The sequence below is a fragment of the Suncus etruscus genome, chromosome 3 (assembly GCF_024139225.1).
Source record: "Suncus etruscus isolate mSunEtr1 chromosome 3, mSunEtr1.pri.cur, whole genome shotgun sequence".
NCBI classification, from domain to species: domain Eukaryota; kingdom Metazoa; phylum Chordata; class Mammalia; order Eulipotyphla; family Soricidae; genus Suncus; species Suncus etruscus.
Genome location: NC_064850.1, coordinates 57,318,210 through 57,324,159, shown reverse-complemented (window position 1 = coordinate 57,324,159; position 5,950 = coordinate 57,318,210). Strand labels below are relative to the sequence as shown.

The 5,950-nt window shown below is 38.7% G+C and overlaps 1 non-coding gene across 1 annotated transcript; it reads right to left on the bottom strand.

The window, feature by feature from the left end:
- Window positions 1-5,456: 5,456 nt before the first annotated feature.
- On the bottom strand, window positions 5,457-5,620 carry LOC126004891 (U1 spliceosomal RNA). Its single transcript, XR_007494115.1, has one exon. It is a non-coding gene; the product is annotated as a U1 spliceosomal RNA (small nuclear RNA).
- Window positions 5,621-5,950: the final 330 nt, after the last annotated feature.

The window sequence follows — 5,950 nt, the reverse complement described above, 5'->3', positions numbered from 1 at the left end:
TTACCTCAGAGTGGTGAGTGCAGTTGGAGAAATAACTACACTAACAACTATCATGACAATGGATGGTAGTAAGTGAGAGAAATAGAATGCCTGTCTTGAAGACAGGCAGGGTGTGGGGAATGAGGGAGATGGGGTGCATTGGTGACAGGAAGGTGCCATAAAGGGGATATACTTTTTATGACTAAAACCCAACTTCAAACATGTTTGTAATCATCGTGCTTAAATAAAGATATTATTTAAAAAATAGAGATATTGCTGGATCAAATGACAGCTCAATTTTGATTTTACTAAGAATCCTCCATACTGTTTTCCATTGGAGTTAGAACAGGCATCAATGTCACCATCAGTGGATGATACCCTTTCTCAACACATCCCTCTGCCCCCAGCAGAGATTGTTCCCATTGTTTTTGATATGTGCCATCCTCACTGTGTCAGATGATACATCATTATTGTCTTGTTTTGGGTTTCCCTAATAATAGTGATGATGAGCATTTTTTTCCATGTGTTTGTTGGATATCTGTTGATCTTCCTCAGAGAAATGTCTGTTCATTTTCTTTCCTCATTTTTTGATGGGTTTTTTAGATTTTGTGGACTTAACCTTGTGAGTACTTTGTATAGCCTTGATAGCAAACCTTTATCTGATGTGTTGAGTGCAAAATTTTTCTCCCAATCAGCTAGCTGTCTTCTAGTTTAAGTCCATATTTCTTTAGCCATCAGAAACTTTTAGTTTGATGTAGTCCAATTTATTCAGATTTTATGATATAGCTCTTGTCATTGGCATACTATCATTGAAGACATATTTGAGGTGTAAGTCTTGGAGTGTTCTGCCTATGTTTTCCTCAATGAATAGAGAAGGTTTTGGAGAAATTTGCTGCAAGTGGGAAACAGAAAGTTTCTGATAGTTGGCCAAAACGTAAATATTTTTTTGGGGTGGAGTACTCAAGATTAAATGTTGGTGAATAGATATGGAAGACCCAAAGGTATGCTTGGAAAACAAAGACTGGAAGGAGAAGAGAGACATTGGGCTACATAAAGGTGTTGGCGTCTTGAGGAAAGATGGATCTCTGCTGGGGTTGAACAATATTTAGGTGTGGAGGAAAGCTCTGGGGCATGACACAGCTGGCTGATTAGAAGCAAAAAGAAAAATATGCCATTAGCTAAGAGTGAACCTGGGAATTTAGAATTTGGGGAGAGAGAAGAACAGTAATAAAGTAAAGTTTCCTGGCACCATAAAAAGACCTTTGGGTTTGATAATGAGCATGTATGAAGCCTGTAGTTGCTACTATGATAGTATGCTTCAAGGGTGGAAAAACTGTATCTCTTAGGCCAAGGGAATTTTCTCTAACTTCCCCAATATTTATTGTGCCTATGCAAAATAAAACAAAACAAAAACCAAAAAATACCTCACAAAGCCTTGCCACACCAGCCTTTATTTTTGGTTTTGTTTTGTTTTTCCTTTTTAATATTTATTCTTCTAAATTGATATTTATAGCCTCTAGACGGATTCCTCTTAGCTTTTTTCTTTCTTTTCTTTTTCCAACAGAACCACAAAACTTGAATTATCTTATTCTCCTTCATAACTTGAGGGGGAAAAATGAATGGTACCAGGAGCAACCAGTCATATGAACATTGAGTGGAAATAAAAAATGATCAGACTTAAGCACTAAACCCAGCCAACAACACCAGAATTGATACCCAATCTACAGCAAACTATACATAAAGAGACCTTTTACACTAGCAGTCCAAGGGGCAAAGGAAGGAGATATTGGATGCATGCTGGGAACAGGGTTGGAGGGATGACAACACTGGTGGTAGGAATGGCCTTAACTCATTGTCACTATGTACCTTAAATATTACTGTGAAAGACTTGCAATGCACTTTGACCAATTTGATACACTTTAATTCAATTTAATACAATAAAATTATTTAAAAAGATAAAAAAGAAAAGAAAAAATAAAGTAATCATATAAACATGAAAGCAGAGCATCTATTACTAAGGAAATTTAGTGTTACAGTTGAGAAGTTCTAAAGACCCACCAGGAAGTGATTAGAAGGAGGAAATTTCTTTCTTGAAAGAAACACTTTAAATGTTTCAGTCTTGCAGATTATCCAAAGGGTCTCATATAATGAAGCCATAATTTTTTAGAATAGTAATGCTCTATTGAGACTAAATTATTAGGTTAAAGTACAGTATTATCTGTTTTTAACTGGAAATATATATTTATTATACATACATATACATTATAACTGGCACTAATAAAATTTGTACAAACAATCTGTTTGGATGTCACTTAAATATTTCCAGCTCAGCAAAATTTTTGATAATAAAACACGTGGCTTAATGATAAGTTAAAGTAAAATACTAATACACTTGTATGCTGTGTTGGGTGGCAGAAAATGCAAGTTTTGGTTGACTCTTTAGGACTTAGCATATAATTTTAGCTATGGCCGGATTTTACTAGTGAAAGAATATGATAGTGCCTATGGCAGAGAAGAGAAGCAGCAGGCTCAGCAAAGGAATGGGGACATGGGGAAAACTGCATAGGAAATTCAAGAGCTTCCTCCACAAGTCCCAGAAAACACTTCTCTTGTAGCAAAGTATTGTGGGGATATGCAGGTATAGCAGGGAAATTCTGCTGTCTCACTACCCATCTTTTGTATTTGGGCTTTTACTTTGTAGATATTTTCCACTGAGCACATTTAGGAGCTGTTGGTTCTCATAAGTGGAGATACATTCTAAATAAAGCACAGTGTACTGCCAGTATAGGCACAAGGACATTGGGGGAAAGAGAAACTCTGTTGAAATCCAGTTTCTAAACACCAGCCATAAGCAAACCTTACAAGTAGGTATTTCTGCCATGGAACACACAATTCTTTATGTGGTAACTTTGGCTGCCTATCCTGGCAGTGGTCTGGGTTTACTCCTGGCTATATGCTCAGGGATCATTTCTGGTGGAGCTCAGGGGCCCTTAATTCAGTGCATTGACTGCTTGCAACTGGACCCAACATAGAATTCCTTTGTTCTTCTTTTTAATTTGGACAGGGCTATTTAAATAGTTTACATAGGGTTTCAGGCTTACAATGTTCCCACCAGCAATCCCATCATCCCATGTCCTCTTCCCTCCACCAAAAACCCCAGAATTCTTTAATGTGCTCACCTCTCTCCTAAGTCTGCCCAGAGTCTTGCCCATCCTGTTCCTTCCTTGGCTCTCAGCAAATCTCACTCCATCCATCTGCTTGCTTTCAGCCAAAAGGCTTGTCAATACACACCCAAAACATTTCTCAAAAATGTTTTGTAATTTGTAATGTTTCCTGCTCTCCTCCATTTTTATTATTGTAAGTCAAACTACTTTCCCATTTCATATCGATGATTACAATAGAGGTCCCCAGTCCATGGGTGTCTCTGTTGTGATTTTCCCCCAAAGTCAGGGTGGTACATGTCATCCTGTTGAAAACCCTCCAGCAGTTTCCATTGTGCTTAAAATAAAATGTATGCTTTTCCTCCACAGGGCCTTGTCTGAGCCTTGTCTGAGCTTGCTGTTCTAACTTTAGCCTCTTCCACGGAAAACCTCAGCCTTCTCTTCCTTTCACGGATTTGCACCAATCAAGAGCTTTCCTGGTCCAAGATCTTTGCTTTTAATCTCTCAGCACTTGGTAAAGTTGCTTTTTGCCTATTTTTCAAGACGTTAAAAACAACACAACAACAATAGCAACAATCAGAACAATCAAACAATGGGGAAAAAAAACCCTGTTCTCCTGCGAAGTCTTTCTTGATTCACTTGTGCCTTCCTATCCAAGGACATGACTATCTCACTTGCCCATCTTTCTTGGTTGCTTTTAGCTATGTGTGTTTATCTTGCACTTTTTTCTCTTTATCTTCCTGCTGCTGGTAGAGATAGGCATATTGAGGACAGGGATTTTGAGGCTCCTTATTTCCCTGTTTGTGCATGGGCTGAAACAATGCCAACACATAGGGCACTCTGAAAATGAGACAAAATGCTGATGAAACAATGGAAGTTCAAAGAGGTTACTACAGAGATAGTACTGCATAATTCTTAAATCTTGCTCAATTAATTATATGTAAAGTTTTGTTAAAGCTTTAAAGAGAAATAGAACTTTGCTTTCTTAAGAAAAATGGCCTGTATATTACCAGATGGTTTTGTTTCTTTGATTTTTTTTTATCTGATAACAATCCTATCTAAATTAGTTCCAAAGATTCCGAAAGATTTTTGCCTATCTCATTTTAGCTTTAAGAATAGATCTTGAAATGAAATTTTCTGAAAACTATAATGACCGATAGCAGGTGTAATCACAGGCCAATGGCTGGTTCATAAAATTAAGACTGTGATTAGAAATAATATGGAAAATATTGTTAACATATTCAAGCTGAAAATCATTTTATAGTTTTGCTGCAGTATGAAGGCACATTTATTTTATCCAAAGGAAAATAAAGATTAAATAAAGTATAAATTGTTTTACAACTAGAATTAGTTAAAAACATTTGTTCTGCAAAGAAGATGTCATTGCATAATTCTCCTTAAATCTTTCTCAATTGGAATATCTACGCCCGCCCAGTGGTTCCCGACTGTGAGAAACTGTAAGTATTGCCTGTGCATGTTTTTCCACTGTCCTGTCTCCTGAGCCTCTTGAGAGTGGGCCGAAAGGGCCCAGAAAAATAGCTCTCCCAGAGGCTCATTCAAGGGCCAAAATGCCAAGGAACTGTGTCCGACCATGAAAACCGGCTATCCTGAGTATTCTGCAGAAAGGCAAGTCCCCTGTTTGTGATGTCAGGCTGGGAATATCTACCCCCGCTCAGTGGTTCCCAACTGTGAGAAACTGTAAGTATTGCCTTTGCGTGTTTTTCCACTGTCATGTCTCCTGAACCTCTTGGGAGCAGGCCAAAAGGGCCCAGAAAAATAGCTCTCCCAGAGACTCCAGAAGAGCACGGCAGCTCTTTCTAACCAATGAGCCCCACCACAACACGCAGAAAAAAATCACACTACAAGCGTGACAATGGGGAAACCTCGCAGGCAAACACCATGCACAGAGAATGAAGACGATAGCACAGATGACCTAATAAATTCCAATCACCTGATTAACCTCTCAGATAAGGAGTTTAGAATAGAAATATGGAAAATGTTTGTAGAACTCAAAGAAAGCATAGATCGATCTGAACAGAACATAAAGACAGAAATCAGGAAACTCCAAACTGAAATAAAAGATCTGAAAAACATGGTAGCTCAACCGAAAACCTCAGTGGATGGCCTTGCCAGCAGGGTAACAGCATCTTAGGACAGAATCGGATAAACTCAACAGAAACAACATAAGAATCATTGGAGTCACAGAGGCCCAGGTAGGAGATCTCCTGGAAGAATCAGCTGTCAAAGATATCATCAAAGAGATACTCCCAGAGTTAAAGACTACATGCAATCAAATTCTTTTTTTTTCTTTGTCACCAGGGGAGAGCGTGAATGCAGTCCTCCACTACCACAAATTATGCAGTCAGATTTCCCAAATTTGGGAAAATTGCAGGGGTCAGCACACCCGGAATGCAATGGGCGAGCCTCACCCTGGGGAAACCAACTTCGTGATCATGGTATCTCCCCTGCCAGGTAAGTATGCAATGAAATTCTGCATGCCCTAAGAGTACCAGCTAAAAGAGACCTAAAGAAAAACACCCCAAGACACATCCTTGATACGATGACAAGTCCCACAGATAGAGATAGAATACTGAAAGCCGGAAGATCAGAAAAGGAAATTACATTGAAAGGAGCATCCCTAAGACTTACAGCAGACATGTCCCAAGAAACTCTCAAGGCCAGAAGACAGTGGTGTGATATTGTGACAAGACTGAATGAAATGGGTGCCTCACCGAGAATACTGCAACCATCCTGACTCATGTTCAGGTTTGAAGGAAAGATACATAGTTTCATGGATAAACAACAGCTCA